This window comes from Populus alba, chromosome 16 (genome assembly GCF_005239225.2).
Source record: "Populus alba chromosome 16, ASM523922v2, whole genome shotgun sequence".
NCBI lineage: Eukaryota > Viridiplantae > Streptophyta > Magnoliopsida > Malpighiales > Salicaceae > Populus > Populus alba.
Genome location: NC_133299.1, coordinates 896,608 through 918,273, shown reverse-complemented (window position 1 = coordinate 918,273; position 21,666 = coordinate 896,608). Strand labels below are relative to the sequence as shown.

The 21,666-nt window shown below is 31.0% G+C and overlaps 1 pseudogene; it reads left to right on the top strand.

Annotated features, from left to right (window-relative positions):
- LOC118030946 (probable LRR receptor-like serine/threonine-protein kinase At1g53440) overlaps window positions 1-13,467 on the top strand; it is an 80,754-nt pseudogene extending 67,287 nt beyond the window's left edge.
- Window positions 13,468-21,666: the final 8,199 nt, after the last annotated feature.

Genomic DNA, 21,666 nt, shown 5'->3' with positions numbered 1-21,666 from the left:
TCGGTGTAGAGTACCTATATATATATAAAAAAAAGTAATATATCAACTTGTGGTGGTGCTTTAGCTTTATTATTTTTTCTCTGCTTGACAATGCAATTTTGATCGACATAATATGGAACACAAAAGATGCTGAATTACATGAACAAAGACTTGACTATAAATCTTAAAGATGCATTATTTCTTACTTCTCAATGTTCAGATTCCATGGGTTCGATCATGTTGATTATTATTTTTCTGATAACATCAAAAAATCAATCCATTTAGCATAGCCGCTAGCGGGGCATAGAAAAGACAGAAAACCATGTCAAGTCTTTCATTGATGCTGAATTGGAACAAAGACTTGACCATAAATTTTGAAGATTTTTTTTTTACTTTTCAATGTTCAGATTGCATGGGTTCAATCATATACATTATAAAATCAAGTCATTTTATGATATATCAAGCAATTTAGCAGAGCCGTTGGATGGGCATAAAAAAAATAAAAATAATTAGGAGGCAGAAAACCATGTCAAGTCTTTATTACTTCTCAAGGCTCACATTCCGGGGGTTCAATCATTGATGCTAAACACGAACAAAGACTTGACCATAAATTTTAAAGATTCTTTTTTACTTTTCAATGTTCAAATTCCATGGGTTCAATCATATACATTACAAAATCAAGTTATTTTATGATGTATCAAGCAATTTAGCAGAGTCGTTGAATGGGCATAGAAAAACTTAAAAATAATTAAGAGGCTTAACCTATTATAGAAAACCATGCCAACTCTTTATTACTTCTCAAGGCTCACATTAAGTGGGTCCAATCATTGATGTTGAACACGAACAAAGACTTGACCATAAATTTTAAAGATTCTTTTTTACTTTTCAATGTTCAGATTCCATGGGTTCAATCATATACATTACAAAATCAAGTCATTTTATGATGCATCAAACAATTTAGCAGAGCTGTTGGATGGGCATAGAAAAAAATTAAAATAATTAGGAGGCTTAACCTATTATAGAAAACCATGTCAAGTCTTTATTACTTCTCAAGGCTCACATTTCGTGGGTCCAATCATTGATGTTGAACACGAACAAAGACTTGACCAAATTTTAAAGATTCCTTTTTACTTTTCAATGTTTAGATTGCGTGGGTTCAATCATATACATTACAAAATCAAGTCATTTTATGATGTATCAAGCAATTTAGCAGAGCCGTTGGATGGGCATAGAAAAAATTAAAAATAATTAGGAGGCTTAACCTATTATAGAAAACCATGTCAAGTCTTTATTACCTCTCAAGGTTCACATATTGGACCCAAGAAATGTAGAGATATCTATGATCAACTTGCGGTCTTCGTACTGATATGCTTTAGCTTTATTAATCTTTATCTGCTTGACGAGGCAAAACATTGATGCTGAACACGAACAAAGACTTCACCATCAATTTTAAAAGATGCATTTTTACTTCAGATTCCGTGATTCCAATCATTTACATTATAATTCTTTTATCAATGTCAAAAAAATAATAATCAATTCCACAAAAAACATATTAATATAAAACAAAATATATAATGATAAATGTTCACTTGAAAAGATCTAGTAATAATATAAAATTATAATTAAAACTTTAAGCTTTTAAGTTTATAGTGATTCTTTGATAACAGCAATGTATAAAGGAGAAATTAGTCAGCAATAAATATCTTATCAAATTAACATAAACGGTAAAAGGTTTTGTATGCTGATACCCATTCATTATTGTTTGTAGTTTTCATAAACTAATTAAGATTGGAGCACAATATACCTTAAACAAATATCTACGGAGCCACATGGGTGCAAGAGAAGCTAATTGGTCCTTTATTTTATTTTTTTTCAAAATAATTTTCTTTGTTAGCTACTTGTTAGCTTCTTTTTCTTATATTAATTAGTTATTAAAAATATTTAAATTTTTATAATAATTTATAGATTTGTTGAATTAATATATGTATAAGTAATATTATATGCTAATGAATATGAATTAAAATAAGTTTTGATGAATTGATAAGTATTTTGCTATAAATTTTATGTGAAAAATAAAGGTGATGAATTTACAAGTGATTAAAAGTGAAGTACAGACAACTAAAAAAAATTAGAGAAATAATAAATAAATTAAAAAAATATATTTAATATTTATTTTTAATATACTTGTACAAAACAAGTTAACAAGAATAACATTAATTTATGACAATTCTTTTAAGTTATGATTTTAGATGCTATATATCATATATCAGCATAGAATTATTACCACAAACTATTATAATTCTTGAAAAATTTAGAAATAGATAAATAAAAGTTTGTTGTATATATTTGAGAAAGATATTTTTAATGAGATTAAAAATAAAATTATTATGAAGCAGTTTTTAAAATATAAAATCTTGAAGAGAACAATTATAATGTAAGTTTTTTTTATTTTAAAATCTTAAATTAATTAGTACATTTTTTTCATATAACACGTATCTATATAATATATAATATTAAATATTTATAAGTAATTTATCCCTCATTTAAAATATTATGGCTACACCACTATGTCTGCGCAACTTTTAATTGCTATAATTAAAGTAAATCTCAGAAAAAGCAAGCTGTGTCCTGTGATTTTCTCTCATATTTTGTGTGAAGCAAACCAAGTGTAGCTGGTAGTGGTGATTTCGTTGCAACTCATGGGCAGGAACTCTGTATTTTCAGAAAGCTGCTGGAATCTGCTGAATTATCTTCTGGTTGATTGGTAGTGGTAGCTGCTATTCCACGAAAGGGGGCCCTACTAGGATAGGCCCTGGCGGGAGGGAGAAGAATAGCTTCGAGGAACCTTCTTGACTTCTTCATTCCGTCGCCGCCTTTTTCTTACCACAATTTTGTGGGCTTCTGTACAGCCTCAGTGACAGCTTGTGGTCCAAAGTGGAAGAAGTACGTGCTTATTGTACTATCATGAGTGAAGACTGGGGGTTAGTTGTGAGGCACATAAATATTTTGTTTTTCTTCTTTTCAGATTCTTTGTATTCTGTCTTATCTTTTCAGCTCCACTTAATTGATGGGCTGCTTTTATATATAATTCTCTCCATTATTATATATATATATATATATAAAAAAAAAAGTGTGATGGATATTTTTCTATGAATTGTGAGATAAAAGACATAAAACACAAGCTCACATTACTCGGGAGAGGATAATAGATACAAAAATAGTGTTGGATTAATAATGCATAATAACTCATAATTATATATTATATTCGAATAATTACTACCCTTTAATTATGCATGAATGAATTCAAATCTCAGACATTGAATTGAATTCAAATATGCAAATTTTAAACCGTTTTAAAGACTACGAGATAATCAATTAAAAAAAATGCTGCTTTGGAATCATTTTGCAATTTACTTGAACCAAAATTGTTAGGCCTCCATGCATAATATTGCAAGTTACTTTTCTCGGGTATTTTGATATTTGGACAGGGCAATATGGTAATGTGAGGTAATTGATTCAGAGTTAATAACTGTTTGAACGGTAAAACAATATCTTTATAAAGAATATGTATGTCGTCTCAAGGGAAGCGCATTGCAAGCTAAAGTAGTAATGGCTAAGCTCTTTCCTAAGCTTGTTTCCTTTCTTGCCGTTCTTCTGCTTTGTCAATTTGGCTATGTAGCCTGTCAACCAACAGGTGTATTTATTCCAAGCAGAAAAGCAACGTTGCCTGCAGATGAAGGTACACACGCACGATATACTTTTCCATCTACATATATATCCTTTTCCTCCTATATACAAAAGAAGGAAGAAAATTTGTTTATCTGTTAACTTTGAGCTTTTCCTTCAATATCTTCTGATCCCTATCCAAGCAGATCCTCTTCTCTTTCAGATTTTGAATAGCAACCATCTTTGGATGAATGTAAATCCTAACCATAGATCGATGTGAAATTCTTAAGAATATAAACTCACTCATGTTTGCAAGAAACTGATCCAAGCTAACAAGAGAAAGAAGAGAGAACAGTACTTGAGCTAATAACCAACCTTATGCTTAAACATTGCTCCGAAGAAGAATGGAATGTTGGGTGCAAGGCTTTGCTCAACTTGGGAAGCTGTGGTGGATAAAAACATAAACTAATCTTTGAACTAAGTAATAAACTACGACACGCGCCAAGTATGGTGTTAACATCCACACTATATATGTTTTCTCTATTCCTACACGCGCCTGATTAGTTAATGCATATCACTAGACACTCTCAAGATACTGCCATTTCTCTCTTTTATTTGCACTCTCTAGCTAGTGCTTCCACAGCCTGGCAGAGAGTTCCGTAGTGCTTTAGTTTTATCTTGCTATATAGCCTACGTACTGCATATCTTAGATATTTTCTGCTTCTCCATCTTTTCCTATAACTATCAAGTGAAGTGATTGGTTCAGGATGAATTGATTTTTACGAGGATTTTAGTAAGCAAATCTAGATGGATTTGTATAGTCAATTGACAATAAATTAGCACAAGTTTTTTTCTTCTTCTTTTTTTTTTTTCCTTTTAGTTCGGATTTGAAGCTAGCTAGAGGTAGCTTGAGGTTGTGGAAGCTAAAATATATATGGTTTTGATCATGAAGGTATCAGGTATGCTACCTGTTTGAATCTTGCTAAACAAAATATGTGTTTCTTTGTTGAAAAACGTTTGGCAGCAAAGGCTTTGGATGGATTGATGACCACGTTAGGGTGGTATACTTCTCAACAATTCTCAGGCTCGCCTTGTGACAATAATTTTCTAGGCATCACATGCAATTGCACTTATGAGAACAGCACAGTTTGTCACGTCACCGGCCTGTAAGTTCCTCATCAACTTCATCCAATTTTCTTTTATTTTTGTTAGGCAATGCATCCTCTCTAAAACTCACTGGTTGCTATGTTGACGCCATTTTTGGGTGGTAGAGATCTCTCAAACCGCGAATTAACCGGACGAATCCACGCTGCAGCCTTGACTAGTCTCGTTTTCCTAGAAACAATGTGAGTATCATACGACATGTGATGATAATCATTCGAATCAGTATGCTGTGCTCAACTAATTGATAACAATCCTGTTACCAAAACAGTGATTTGTCCAAGAATCAACTTCATGGTAGCATCCCTGTCACCATGGGGAGCTTGCCTTCTATACTACTATTCCAGTTTATTTTGTTGCTGTGATTTGTTCATAAATATTCTTTATTTTAAAATAAAATTAACAAAAATAAGATTCAGAATCCCTATAATTGATATATTTTGCTTCTGCCTCGGATATTCGGTCTTTGGGCTGTAGTTATTTAGCTTCGACTATATATATATATATATCTTTTTCATCTCAAATTTAATTATCCCAAATAATTTTATAATATTTTAATCTTTAATGTTAATATATGTAGATATGTTAAATTAAATATGAGTGCAATTTATTTTTTCTGTTGTTTCTTTAAAGAGGAAAAAGGTATTTTACAAATATAATTTAGATGTGTGTTCGAAAAAAGTAAAATAAAATAAAATAAGTGTCATCTAGACACAAGGGAGCTGATAAAGAAATCTGCATTGATTCATTATTTAATGTTTGTAATCTTTTGTTATATTTCCATTAATGTACTGTGAAATTCTTCCCACTTCCATTAATATATAGTTATGAGCAAAGAGTTGCTTAGCTTTTGGATCATATACAATAACTAATTTCAGTTCTTAGTGTGTCTTCATAAAATTTATATTATTGGTTCTTAGTGAGGAATAATGAGCTTATATGGTAATACATATGCACAACGATCTCTCTACAAACTTCCTCAAAGGCTCCATACCTTCATCCTTGGGGAATTTGTCGTCCCTCCAATATCTGTAAGTATCATGCAATCACAGCCTCTTGTGTCAAATACAGTCTCTTCAGTATCATATAGTTATAATTAAGTATCATCTTCAGTGTCAAATAAATTCTTTTTCCATTGCTGATGCAAGTTTTGTGCGCTTATTCTTGTGGGTGTTTATATGTATTTTATTAATATTGACTTTTATTCATAAACATTCCATGTCCATTTTTTAAAGATTCTCATTTCTTTCCTAATCAAGTATTTAGATGTCATGCTTCAAAACTAAATTTATTATTTCTAATATAGTTAAAAGCAAACTATCCATCATCGATTTAAAAAAACAAAAAAAACAAAAAACAAATGCATGGCACTAACCAAAACTATCCATTATATGAATTATAGGAGAACATCTTGGATATTTGGGGTTGATTTTATACCATTGCTGTTTCTTTTAAAAAATAATATATTATGGTAAGAAAAGAGCATACAATTAGTAACTTCTGTTTTTAAGAGTTCTATGAAATTATATCTAACATTTTTTTTTTCTAAAATCACTTCTTTTAAAATTATATTCCATCAAATAATAGTTAAGATCTCGTTTTCATTAGGAGAATAAAGTGTTTAGGACTACATAATTATATTATAATGGTGAATTTCCTTCTTTAAATTAAATAAGAAGTTACTGAATAGGCAATTGATAGATTAAACTTATAGTTGTAATAGTTAAGATTTTTTAATAGAATTTTTGGGGAAACATTTTCAAGTAAAATTAGCTTTGTTAGAAATGAAAATAAGGGCAAGCCGTTTGGGGTCTCAATACTTATAAATTTTCATGGCAAGGTGTTTAATGATATATTTATTAAACCCGGACCGGATTTGCTAGTCGATCCAGAACCTGATTGACTTTTTTGCTAAATTGGTCTAGGTAAGATAAAAGACCGAAATGAGCAAAAACTCGGCAAAACCTAGTTGAGACCCCTTTTTTTTTTTCCTCAAATGTGTTTTTTTTTCTAGTTAGAGATCCCTCTTTTTTATATATTTTTCAGTTGATTATTAACCATTTTTAAATTTTAGTATATAAATACTAAAAGAATGCTTTATTTTTTCAATGTGAGATTTGAAATCTTTTAAGTCATATTTTTTTAATGTGAGATAAAAATTATTTTGGAAATAATATTTTTAAACTTCATTATTTATAACGTGTATAACTTATATTCACATTGATTGTTTTTAAAATTTTTCATGTGAAATATTAAAATTTTAAATATTTTTTTAATTTTTCCGGGTTAATTCGGATTGACCCGGGTCAACCCGTATAACCCGAGACTCAACTTCTTGGCTAGGTCAACCCTGGATCGGGTCTTATAACTAAAGTTAATGGTATGATAACTATGATTAATGGTCACAAAAATAAATTTATGAGTCCTGTTTGGTTCTTTTCTCCTATGTAATTAGGATAGTAGCCTTGTTTGGCTAATTGCTTAACTTTGCTAATGCTTGTTTGGTTGTCTGCGTGATTATGAGCAAAGAGCTGCTTAGCTTTTGGATCATATATAATAACTAATTTCAGTTCTTAGTTTGTCTTCATAAAATTTAAATTATTGGTTCTTATTTGACTAATAATGAACTGATATGGTAATACATATGCATAGCCGTCTCTCGAGAAACTTCCTCGATGGCTCCATACCTTCATCTTTGGGGAATTTGTCATCTCTCGGATATCTGTACGTGTCATCCAATCACAGTTTCTTCAATATCATATAATGTAAATTAAATTCTTTTTCCATTTCTGATGCAAGTTTTGTGCTCTTATTCTTGTGAGTGTTTTCAGGAGTTTGTCGTATAATAAGTTATCAAGTCAAATCCCTAAAGAATTGGGCAACCTCTCTAATCTCGAAATAATGTATAGAAACTCGCTCGCTCGCTCTTTCATTCTCCTTGAATTTCCTTTTAACTTATTGAGTTTGGTTCATATCTCTTATTTAATTAGGTACTTGGGCTTCAATGAACTCACTGGTCAGCTTCCACCAGAACTTGGAGAATTGAAATCTCTATATCATTTGTAAGTTTCAAGAAGAAGAATAATAATATCATACCACCTTGTAAAACCACGGAAGATAGAAAGAGGAGAAATAAAACAGAAAAAAGGTGGATTACAATCCTTTTGATTTGTTGTTGTAGAGATGTGGGCTCCAACAATTTGAGTGGAGAACTGCCGGGAAATTACGCCGACTTTAGTACTTGGGATCAATTGCGGTGGTTGTAAGTGCAACTCATCATGTTATTTCAACCAACAATCTGTTTAATTATTGTTCCAAGGAAAAGCAACTAACTATGGCTGCAGTAACGTAGCTGGGAACCGTTTGACCGGTCAAGTACCAAGGTTCGTTGCGAATTGGACTGGACTCTATTACCTGTAAGAAATTACTTGTACTTTCTGTAATATTATTTGATTGAGAAACTGTCGATGATCGAAGAATATCATTCAATAATTTGTGTTTTTGTGTACTGAACACAGGTCCCTCTCCGGAAATGATTTTGAAGGAGAGCTTCCTCTTGAACCTCTTTTTAACATGTCAAATCTCCAATACTTGTAAGTGCTCTATAATTTAATTTAACAAGTTGAAATAAATGCATGTTTTATTCTGGATTGTTTTTCTTCCAGGTTTGTTAGTGATGTAAATAGCTCCGGTTTGCCTTTCCCAGAAAATGCAAATATGAAAAAAATAAGATACCTGTGAGTTTTTCCTTCCTTTTCTTTTCTTTAAAGCTCACACTCGAAAATCACATAATAACTAACTTGAAATTTGCTTTTCTTTAATGTGCAATGTATTTGCGCAATTTGCATACTCACATGCATTAACTTTTTTCTAATTTCAAATTGGCAAAGCCAAAATGTTTTGAGATATGGCATGAATTCAAATTGAATAATAAAAACCATTTACACTTAGAATTATATTTGTCTGGGAGCGTTATTGTTGTAGAATTTGGATTATGACCGATCTTTTACATAAATATATTTTTAGGCCTATTTTTCTTTATATGATCTTGAGTTTTTTTATGAGCTATTACATGCTATGAAGACCAGTTGTATCTGGGATTCAGGTTTGAGAATTTAATATATATATATTACGACTATATATAGGCATAACAGAATCATGAAGTTACAACATTTATGTATGTTAGGCTCTTAAAGATATGTATGCATGCATTGGATAAATCCCAACACCAACTTCTTCAATGGTTTGTGTAGGGTGATAAGGAATTGCTCAATAAGTGGTGAAATCCCCCGGTACATTGGTAATTGGGCAAAGTTAACATACCTGTAAGTTTCATTTCCTTTTTTGTAAAAGATTTGGTAATTTGTTTTGGACCTTTAGGCCATGCATTATTCATTAGAAGGTATTAAACAATCAATTATGTGTTTACAGAATCAATCTTTTTAATGATTAGAAAATTAGGGTCTATATTATTAATCTTTAAAAATCTAATTTTTAATATTTTCCCCTAGAACACAAAAGGAATATCTTAAAACCTTAATGAGCCAATTTTTAGAGTAAACAAGTTGTATGCTGTTGAAAATAGTTCGTCTAAGATTTGATTTGATAGCATGTTTTTTGATTAATAGTACCACTTCATTATCATTGAAGATTAAAAAGCTTTTAAAAGGATGATCCGATGGCGCGCCCTTTTGATTATCAACTTAATTAGAGTCAATTGAATAATCCTGTTGTAAAAAACTTGTATATATAAAACTTCTCTCAGGTGTGGTGTGATCCAGTAAAAGAAGAACCTTTCCCATACACTTCGTTCTCATTTTAGAATTTTCCACTTTAAGTGAAAATATCAAGTTGTCAAAAAATAAAAATAAAAAAGTCAATAGCGAGCTTGAATATTTTTAACCTAAAAACTAAAAACAAATCAAATCAAACTAAACTTTCCATTATTTTTTTATGAAATTATTAAAGATAACGATTAATTGCTTTCATTTTTTTTATCCTGCAGGGACTTGAGCTTTAACAACTTAACGGTGGAATACCAGATTCCATGAAAAACCTGACTTTAACTAAGATGTATGCAAAAGAACTCGATCAATCCGTCTTATATATAATAAGTTCGTTTTTCCACTCTATTAAAAAGTACATGGGATGGTTTTCATACTGGTTTGTTTTGTTTAGGTTTCTCACAGGAAATATGCTTAATGGCACAGTACCTTCATGGGTTCCTGATACCATTGAAGACAAGGCGTATGTTATGGCTTTGTGCTCTTTGCTCAGATAGATTGTTTTCCCTTTTGTAGATTGCCTCAATAAAATCTTGATATGTAAACAATAATGTTGCAGGGACTTGTCATATAATAATTTTGAAATTCCACGTGATGGTCCGAAGAAAGGAGAAGGAAAGCTGAACATGTAATAACGGCAACTTCATTTTCTTCCTCCTTTTTTTTCACTTGCAAGAATATTGTTGTCTATGAAATTCCAACTTCTGATCATTTTGTATCATGTGCACCAACTGCTTGCATATATGTTGTTCCTACTCAAGCAGTGAACCAAACAGGTATGGTAATATCCTCCATATGGTGCAATTAATTTAGAACAAATAATCCTGAGCTATTTCTTACAAATGTTGTTTGCTATTTCTAGGAATTCTATACGTAATTTGACAGATAAATGTCGGCGAAAACCAAAGTGTAAGCTCTATTGAGAAGCTCTTAATTTTGCGCAGGACAGATTTTCTGTACTGATTATCATTTTTTGCAGACGATTCCTTATATATAAATTGTGGAGGAGGAGGCACAGTTTTTGATGGGAAAGAGTTTGAAGCAGATAGTGCAACATCAAATTATTATTCAGCTCCAAGAAAAAATTGGGCTTATTCTTGTTCTGGAGACTTCGGATCGAAAACTTACGATTCCAGTGATTACATAAAAAAACGTGGATTGTGGAGTTTGTGATTCTGCTGCGACACAGTTATACACCTCAACTCGCCTCTGCCCTCTTTCTCTGACATATTACGGCTTCTGTTTATTTAAAGGAAATTACACTGTGAAACTTTACTTCGCTGAAACTGTTTACCAAAGTGATGAAGATTATTCGAATTTAGGGAAACGTGTTTTTGATGTATATATACAGGTAACCGCTATATTTTTCTGCAGCTTCTTTAAAAAATTTCCATCGTTAAACCTCCACTGTTTGATATAGGGGAACAGAACACTAAAAGACTTCAACATAAAAGAAATGGCCAGCGGCACCAATAAGACATGGAGCCAAGATTTCCCAGCATATGTAGGAGATGATCATCTATTGACTATCCATTTTTTCCGGGCTGGAAAAGGATCTTTCCTGGATCCATATTTTTCCAATGCACCTGTTGCTGCCCTGTCTCTGAATGGACCCCTTGTGGCAGGCATTTCCGTAACTGCAAGTAAAGAGTTGCATTTCTTTTATTTTTGTTGAGCAAAGATTTCTGTTACACTTTATCTGGTTACAAAAAAAAATTCTTGGTGTCTTCCACTATTTGTATCCAGAGTTCAAAGTTGGTGGCAATGGACTATCTCCTTCACAAATTGCAGGGATTACTGCAGGTTCAGTATTTGCTCCTCTACTTCTGTTGGCTTTCATGTGGAAAATGGGCTGGCTGCGGAAAAGCGAGTTGGATGGTACCTCTCCATGCTAATCTAAAATCATTATGCACCACACTACCTTAAGAATTCTTACTTTGATTTTTTCTTCAAATAGAAATAACCATTGAGGTCCAAGGAAAATCTTTCACCCTCAAACAAATAATCGATGCTACTCGAAAATTCAGCCCCAAAATGGAGATTGGCAGGGGACGCTTTGGAATAGTATACAAGGTTAGATTTTCTTTTCTGAAACATTTGTTCTTCAACATGCACTTTTTTCTTTCAGAGTTCTGGTAAATTGATTTCACGTGTATACAGGCTGAATTGCCGAATGAGATAAAATTAGCAGTGAAGAAGATTTCTCCTCATTCAAAGCAACAAGGAAAAGATGAATTACAAAGGGAAATCTTCAACATGAAAATCTTTGCATCATGAGAATCTTGTTCAATTGTTGGATGGCTATTCTATTAAAGACCTGCATCTGCTAGTATATGACTATATGCATAAAGGCTCCCTTCACCATGCGTTGTTCGGTAATACTGCCATCACCCGATTTTCATCCTGCTCTTTCACCTAATGCATTGCCTTGTGAAACTCATGTAATTGTATATTTAAATCTTCTGTTAGTACAAGGATAGTGTACTTTGCAAATATCAATAACTTAATATCATTAACCTTGATTTGTAGAACCAAATTCCACGACAAAACTTGATTGGAAAGCTAGATTTGGGTATCTGTCTGGGAATAGCGAGAGGTTTGAAGTATTTACATGAAGAGAAAAGGTTCAAGATTGTTCATGGAAACATAAAACCTAGTAATATTTTGCTTGATAACTCTCTTACGGCCAAGTTGTCTGACTTTGGATTGGCAACGCTTTGTGATGAGGAAGATCCATTTATGACCATCAAAGCAAAAGGGTCGCGGTAAGTATTATGATCATTGATTGACAACTACTTTCATTCTTTTAATTAAGATCTAACCAATAAATAATCTCTTCTTGCAGAGTTTACATGGCACCTGAGTATTCAATGGGAAAAGCAATAACTGTTAAAGCTGATGTTTACAGTTTCGGAATTGTCCTACTTGAAATAGTTAGCGGGAAAGTTAGTGCAGATTACACACCAAACCAAGAAGCTGAGTTTCTTCTGGATAAAGTAGGTGGATCTTACAGGATAAACCCTTTTTTTTTTTCCATAGTTATTATCAAACAAACATATTCTGTCAACATCAAATAACTTGATATTTGTGTTACATTCAACTCATGAAAATACAAAAACTAATATTTAGAGATCGCTCTAATACTAGGAAGAAATTTAAAATAAAAAAAGATATTATTATTCAATAATTTGATATGTGTTATATTCAACCTATATGAAATAAAATAAAATATAGGAAATATAGTTGATTGTATCTTTTAATTGGATGACTGAAAAAATTCTTGAATACCTAGAATTATTTAATTCCTTGATTTGTTTTTTATTGAATATAAAATAATCAAGAATATTTACTTGATTATTTCCTTAATACTCGGAGCTAAGCCAATCTTGCTTTGTAATTGCAGGCTGGTGTTTTGCACGATAAGGGAAGAATTCTAGACTTGGTGGACAAGAAATTAGCATCCAGTTACAACAGGAAGGAGGCTCTCACTGTTTTGCTGTTAGCAATGAAGTGTGTTAATCTGTCTCCTACTCTCAGGCCTAAAATATCCGAAATTGTTAGTGTACTTGAAGGTGAGAAAAGAATTGATGAGATTTCTGAAGGCGATGATACTCCATCAGCAAGTATTGGAGGACTATGCGGTGCGTGTTCCAGGGTGTTGGAAATAGAGCCAATTTCTTAGCCAATTGGTAATGTTATGTTTGGTGATGAAAACCTTCTGTCTAATTATCTGGTGGTGTCAAGAGAACATTGATGTGTGCGTGAGAGACTCCATGAGAAAATATGTGTGTTTGCTTTGTTTGCTATGATTTATTTGTGCTGTTACGACTGCTGGTAATATCGTGAATTGAATAATATTATTATTTGTCATCCTTTATATATAGCCTGTATAAAGATAATTTTATGATATTATCTACTTTACAAACTCATTAGATTTATGCAACTACAATTTTAATATTAAATATTGGATCACCTTTTTATATTGGATATGGATCCAAAATAATTCTGTAAGGATTAATAAATCTAACATAGTTGTAAAACTTGATATAGAGTTGATCAAGATAAAATAAAGGTTATGAGTTAAAAAGATCATCCTGAGTCAATTTTCAAATGTTTTTTTTAATACAATAAAAACAATATTTTTTTATAAAAAAAATTGTAGAAATTGAGAGCCGGGTGTTGATTGATCTGTAGATCAACTTAAATTTTTTTTATCAAATCAACTAAATTATTTATTTATTTAATTTAAACCGCTCCAGATTCTAAATTAATTATATTTCATATCAACCCATAGGCTCAATCCACGTAGTAGTATTGTACTGTCTATTTATGAAAAACTCTTAAAACTTGGACCAGTTAGATACATAGGTAGATATAAAAGGTATACTTTACTTTTTTGTATAACGAAAATAAATACAAATAAATTTACAAGACATAAACATTAAACGTCTAAAGAGACTTTTTTGGTATAAATATTGCATCAATGTCGAAGCTAAATGATTGTCTTAGGATACTTTTATGAATAAGACTAATTAAAAATAAATTTGCCAAAGATTGTTTCCAAACCTAAGAAGTTTGAATGGAATAAATCCTTTTTATTAGCAATCTAAAGCAGGATTGCTAAGACAGGCTTTCGAGCAGGCAGGACAGATGCCGATTCTGCCTCTGCCAACTTCTTGTTTCTAGCAGGATTTTCTCCATCAACATCCAAGGTTTGTCTTAGCAAGATCCGGCGAAGCCGGTGAAGAGCTTAGATATAGAAAGGGACAAAACAAAGTTGGTTAGCTTGAATTTCAAGAGAATACTAGAAAGAAAATATTAAGTAATAAGATTTTGAATTGAAAGTTTTTGTATATTAACCCTATTTAGTAGAATTTTATTTTACTTATACTTGTTGTTAATGCTGTGTTGTTTCCATCTACATCATAATTATGCTCTCTAGCGATCATTTATGCTCTCTAGCAATCATTGTATCTATTTTCCTATATTTATATTTTTTTTTTTTTCTATTCTTTGATGATTTATCTTAAAATTAAAGATTTATTTTATTCTTTAAATATGTTAATTTTGTATTTATGAGATTTTTAAATCAACATGTCAAAATTACATTTATTATCAATTTCACAACTAATTTTAGTAGACTTGTCTAAACATCTCCTGCCGAATGATAAATTATTAGAATTGTATAATGTATTTAAAGATAAGATTGATCAAATTAAAGATGCAAGGAAAAATTAGAGAAACATTATAGGGACAAATTTAGCTATCAACAATATATATTTTTTAAAAATATATCTTTATCCCAGTATGAATTGAATATCTTTGATATGTAAATTGTAAATAAAATCTTACAATGAAAATTTTCATTCTATTTTTTCTATCAATTTCTTTTTTTTTTTATCTTCAAACTTTTTTACTAGTCACGATTAGGTTATATTTGAACCAGTTAAATTAACTAAGTCATGTTAGAAAAACTCTCACACTGTTTAAAAATAATGCAGCATATCAGCCATTTTTAATTAAATAATAGGATGTATATTTAAAGCTGTTTTTGTTACTTTTTATTGCACATTGCTTTAAATATGCATCTATATTAATAACGCCTTAAGTTTTTTTTACACATTAATTTGAAATTATTGATTAATTTTTTTTTAATTAAAAAATTATTTTAAGAGAAACCTCTATTGCAAAAACACTTTTGCTGTGTTATTTTTAGAAAAAGAAAAACCAAAAAACAATTCTCTTTATGCTACTTTCCAAAATTGTTTTTCAACCAGTATGGCCCCCATGTCGGTGCTCCAGACAATAAATTCGCACTGCGTCAAAATCAAATCCCCCTATAAATACCACACCACAGTAAATCACTCTCCCTCATCCGCTCTCCACAATCCCTCGAACCCCTGAAACAGGCAAAACTGTTACCGTGAAACGACACGCACTCACCCTCTCGCTCCTCTCCACGGCCATAACCGTCGTGGTAATCGATGCGGTGGTCCCCGGCCGATGGACCCCAAGAAGAGACCTGGGGAACGTGGTTCCCGGCGTATGGACCCAATAACATGTCCAAATTTCGTTTTTTAGGTTGTTAATCCTTATCCAGAAGAAATAATTACATTAGTTTGGCTCTTTAAAAAAAGTGATTGTTTTCATTTAGTGTATTAATTTGGCTCTTTAGAAAAGTGATCGTTGTTCTGGATAGAAAGTTAGATTCAACGAACCAGAAGAAGGAGAAGAAGAAGCAGAAGGAATATGCCTTGTATTTTTGTTACTGATAGTTTTCCATGCACTTGGTTTTGCTAGGCAAATAGGAGTAATCTACAGGTTGAGATATGTTATTACTTTTTCCAGAGAAAAATGAATATTATTATTTTTTTCCGAAAGTGTGTAGGTGTAGAATGATTGAAGTTATCGATTGAAATCAAAAACTAACTCGAAAAATATTTTAAATTCTCAAATTAATTTGTGAGATATCCCTGTTAATTTGAGTTATTTTAGTTAAAATAACATAATTTTGTTTTTGTTACAGAAAATCCTTTAAATTGACCTGATTTAGTTTAATTGAATTAATAAAATCATTAAAACTCTAGATGAATTAATTGGACTTTACTGAATTAATATTATTTTTAGTTCAACACCTCGGGTATAACTTTAGATTATTTATAATTTTTTCTAAATCAATTATCGAATTAAGTATTCAATGTTTGTTTATTTAGTAATTTATGGAATCTAGTCATGATGATAGTTGTTTTATATATATATATATATATATATATATATATAGAGAGAGAGAGAGAGAGAGAGAGAGAGAGAGAGAGGGAGAGAGAGAATATAAAAAGATACTAGCTATTTATTTGTGCTGGTAAATTTTTTTTATTTTTTATAAAAACTTATCTACACATGTTTTTTTAATGCATTTTGATTGTTAAAAAATTATAACAAATCAAAAAGTCTATGAACATATATATATATATATATATATATATATATATATATATATATATATATATATAACTAAAAATTATGTGCATTAATAAATCAATAAAAAATTATTAATGACATCTAAAAATAAAACTTGAGAAATCAATAGATTAAAATATTAAATCTTAAAAATTAAATTTTTAAAACACAAAAATAAACATGTTTTAATAAAAAAGATTCAACTCAACTCTTTAAAAAAAAATTATTATCATCTACATTAAAAAAATATTAAAGTATTGGATTCTGCTTGGGCTTGTAACTAGTAACCTGAAACATTTCAAAGACTGTGAATAAGTTGTATGGCTTGTAAACCATTGTTGCTAATGGGTTAATTAAAGTTTCCTGCTTAGATTTTTAACAAACAACATGTTTAATGGGCTTCCTACCTGGGTCAACATGCTTGATAGGCTTTCTATCTGGACCAATAACTCAATGGCACATATCTACTGTCTACGTAATTTCTTTTTAATTACTTCATTGTCTGGGTCGGAAATAGGGTATAATTATACGTTCTTTTGTCAGTGAAATAGTATAAAACTATTCTTGGGAATTTATCAAACAATTTAATCTTTTGGACACTCTTCAATATTAGATAAGGTATGGCGATTTAGGGATACAAATTATCATGATTTAGTGTGTTCTTCAGCTTCTTCTTTTTTCTTAGTTCATTACATCCCTTGTTTAAGCATACAACAAACCATAGTTAATGTATAACACGGTTTATAATCTTGTGGCACCTACTGTACATATGAAAGCTTAGTCAATTATGTACGTATGTATGCAGGTATGTATGAAAGCTTAGTCACTTATTTAATTTTTAAAGATTTTTTAAATTATGATGTTATACAAACATAGCCTAAAGGTTAAGTATCAAAAATATGTATATTAAAAAAATCATGTTTAATTAATAAAATATTATTAGAATCTTGTTTTAATTACAAGTTATATTTTCTCAATGTGGATTAAAGATGATAAAATTTATAATACTTTAAAATAAAATAAAAAATGAAATTAATCTTAGTAAATCAAAGTGAATAAACCTTTCTAAATCATTGGACTAATCTAAATATGATTTTAGCATTTTAAAAAAACATTATTTATGCACCACTTAACTAGTAACTAATCAAATTAAAATAATTAATTCATGGTTATAGAAAAAATTAAAACACAATAGTGAAATTAATCTTAAACTTACACGTTATCAATTATTTAAAAATTATGAAAATTATGAAAATCTTCTGATTGAGGCAGCACACCACCTGATAATTGTCTCCATCCCTTGCCAGATCTGATTTTTCCAACCCGATGCTGCCGTCCCCAAAAGTCCTTGTGGCTGATTGAAACACACCTGCTCTATCCTTATCATCTGCAACGTCTTCTTCTTCTTCTTCTTCTTCTTCCCCACCACCATAGGTGTCCACGTCATCGGCCAAATCAATCGAGTCTTGCTCATCATCCATGGTGTATGAAACAAAAGATGCTGAATTACATGAACAAAGACTTGCCATAAATCTTAAAGATGCATTATTACTTCTCAATGTTACATGTAGGGTATGCTGTCAGCTTTTGGCCTTGATCAATGTTACATAAATGCAAAAGATAAACACAATATACTGAACAAAGATCACTTGACCATAAATCTTAAAGATCCCAAGGTTCAATCAAAGAAGGCATATCACCTTTATTACTTCCCACGGTTCACATGCCGTGGGTCCAATCATTGATGCTGAACACGGACAAAGATAAACAAAAGACTTGACCATAAATTTTACAAATGCATTTTTACTTTTCCATGGGTTCAATCATTTACATTATTATTTTTCTGACAACGTCACTAAATCAATTCATTTCATGATGTGTCAACTCATTTAGCAGAGCCATTAGCTGGGCATAGAAAAGTTTTTAATATAAAATTCTCATTTAAATTTTAAGTTGGCTAGTAAAATTATATGAATCTAATATATAAAATAAAATTAAAATTAAAAATTAAAAAATTAGTAAAATTAGTTAAACTTGATGAAATTTGATAAAATTAATAAAATCTAATGGATTTTATGAGTTTAAAATAATATAAAATTATATTGGTTTAGTTGGGATATTTGAGTGGAGGAGAGCTTTGTGTATAAGCATGTTGATATAGAGAGATAAAAGGGAGGGGTCTTTCGTGTTTTTTTTTTTTTTTTTGTTGCTTGATAGAGAGAAAATGATGGCTAGTTATGGAGGTTTGAATGTTTTACCGTAGTGGAGGGCATTTTTTTTTTTTTTAAGGGAATTTGGGTTTTCTTTTTTCTTTAGTGGTTACAGTGGGAGCTTGAAGATTATGAGTTGGTATTGTTGTTTTTATTTAAAAGCGTGTGTACCGGATGGTGTGAGGGTCATGGTTTTTTACTCTCTTTTTTTTTATTTATTGAAATACCAAATAGAATATAATAAAATAATCTTAATGAAAAATCACCTATTTAAATAAGAGATATGATCATTTCTTTAAGAATTTCAAAAATATTTAATTATCAAAAGTGCTCATGAATTCTTTAGTTAATCTATTTAGGCACTTGTGTAGAGAGGGTGTGGCCTTTTTTTCTTCGTGAGAGAAAGAGAGATAAAAGGAAGGGGTCTGTCCAAGGGTGGAGCACAAAACAATAATTAGGAGGGGCCAAATTATAAATTAGAGAGGTTAAGAAAAAATTTCAGTTATTTTTATTAAAATTATAAATATTTATAAGGGAGGGTATATTCTTGCAGGGGCTAGGCCCCTGCCAGCCCCCCCTCCCTTCGCCACTGGGTTTGTCGTGTTTTTTTTTTTGTTTTTTTGTTTTTTTTGCTGCTTGATAGAGAGAAAAGGATCGATGGCTAGTTATGAAGTTTTGAATGTTTTACAGCAGTGGAGGGCATAATTTTTTTTATGGGAATTTGGGTTTTCTTTTTTCTTTAGTGGTGACAGTGGGAGCATGAAGATGATGAGTTGGTCTTGTTATTTTTATTTAAATGTAGGTGTACTGGAGGGTGTGATGGGTCATGGTATTTTTACTCTCTTTTTTGGTTTTTTAAGATAGAATGTTTAGTAATTTTTTTTATGCTAATCCTCTCTAACTAATTTCTCCCTTGTTTTATAGTGTGACCCCCATTTGTACTAGTAAAAAAAAAAAAAGTTGTTTTTCACTCTTAGGTTATAATCTATTCCATAGATTATAATTGAGAAATCGAAAAATAAAAAAAAATCAAAATTTGAGAAAATAAAAAATAAATTATAATGAATGATAAATAGATATAAAAAACCTTGTTTTTTGTTTTTTTTTACCGTCCTACCGATGAAGTCAAATGCAGTTGCACTTATGAGAACAACACGTTTGTCACGTAAGTTCCTCATCAACTTCATCCAATTCTCTTTTATTTTTGTAAGGGAATGCGTCCTCTCTAAAACTCACTGGTTTCTATGTTAACGCCTTTTTTGGGTGGCGGAGAACTCTCAAACCGCGAATTGGACGGACAAATCCACGCTGAAGCCATATGACATGTGATGATGACAATTCGAAGCAATCATGCTGACCTCAACTGATGGATAACAATCAACTTTATGGAAGCATCCCCTGACGTCACCATGGGGAGCTTGCCTTCACTCTACTCTCTGTAAGTGATCCAGTACCATGGTTATTTACTACTGCTGCTGTTTATTTTGTTGCAGTCATTTGTCCAAACATATTCTTTATTTTAAATATACTACAATTTTTAAAATAAAACTAACAAAAATAAGATATTCTATGTAACTCGATTCAAGAATCCCTGTAATTGATACATTTAGCTTCTGCCTCGGAGATTCGGTCTTTGGGCTGTAGTTATTTAGCTTCGACTATATATATATCTTTGGGGATGCAATTATTGAGTCCCAGATGCATAGCTACTTGAGTTGTCAGCTAGCGTGCATCGTCAGAATATATATTTACAAATCTAACATTTTGCTTTCCTGAAATCACATCTTTTAAATTATATTCCATTAAATAATTGGCCCCTACTGGTAGGCCTAGATATTCCATTAAATAATTTTGTTTTCCTAAAATCACATCATTTTTGGTTTTATCCAGCGCTGGTTTCCATGTCGTAAGGAGTCTTGAAGTGGCCCCTACTGGTAGGCCTGGATATTTCATATGTAGGATTGACATCTCAGAACAGCAGCCATTCCTTTACTGAATTCCAGATCAGCTAGGGGTCTTCTGTGAAGTAAACTTTCTGACAGGAGCACAAATCAAACCACCTAAGGATTCTTTCAATATTCGACAAGCTGTCCCCATGCCCACAACTAAACGATATCGCGTCACTTAGCTTACCTAAGCATGCTGATGTCTTGCAAATAGTTTACCTCTATTAAAAATGACATCTCAGTGATATGTCATTTAGCTTCCTGGCAATTAAGGAAATCCTAATTAGTTTTCCAGAGATTATTATTAAGGGTATTATATAATAACAAAATAAAAATTACTATATACTTCCTACTTTAATGTAAATTGCTTTGTTACTTGTTTTAAAAATTAAAAACATTTGTTATGCTAAGAGATTGACTAAAGATGTACATTGGACTTGCAGAATTGTGAGCAACTGAAGGGCTTGAGCACGCTCTAGATAATATAGGTTGAAATGAATATGAAAAATAGGTCTACATAGGGTTTATCCCAAATTCACTTCCTGTATCAAGAAGATATTTCTTAAAACAAGTAAACAATCATTCACACACATTCAAACCAGACGTAGAAAATTCAAATGATGAATAAATATTTATAAATAATAATTATAATTAAAAAAATAATATTAATGTTTTAAAATATTTACATTTATAATTAAAAACAATGTTGTCGTGATTTTCCTAGTTAGAATATGATTGACTTGATAACTAGAATAGTATTTTGAAAGGGTATTGCTGAGGGAATTCCCAAGCTCACAAATCCAGATTATAGCACAATATGAAAATGAAATTTTGTATATAGAAAATAAGCATTAATTGACTCGACTATCCTTAATGCAACATTCGAGGGAAAGCACAAAATTAAAGTCTTCCAATCCTTAGGTCAATTTTGTATAAACAACCAAAAAATACAAGACACAATTA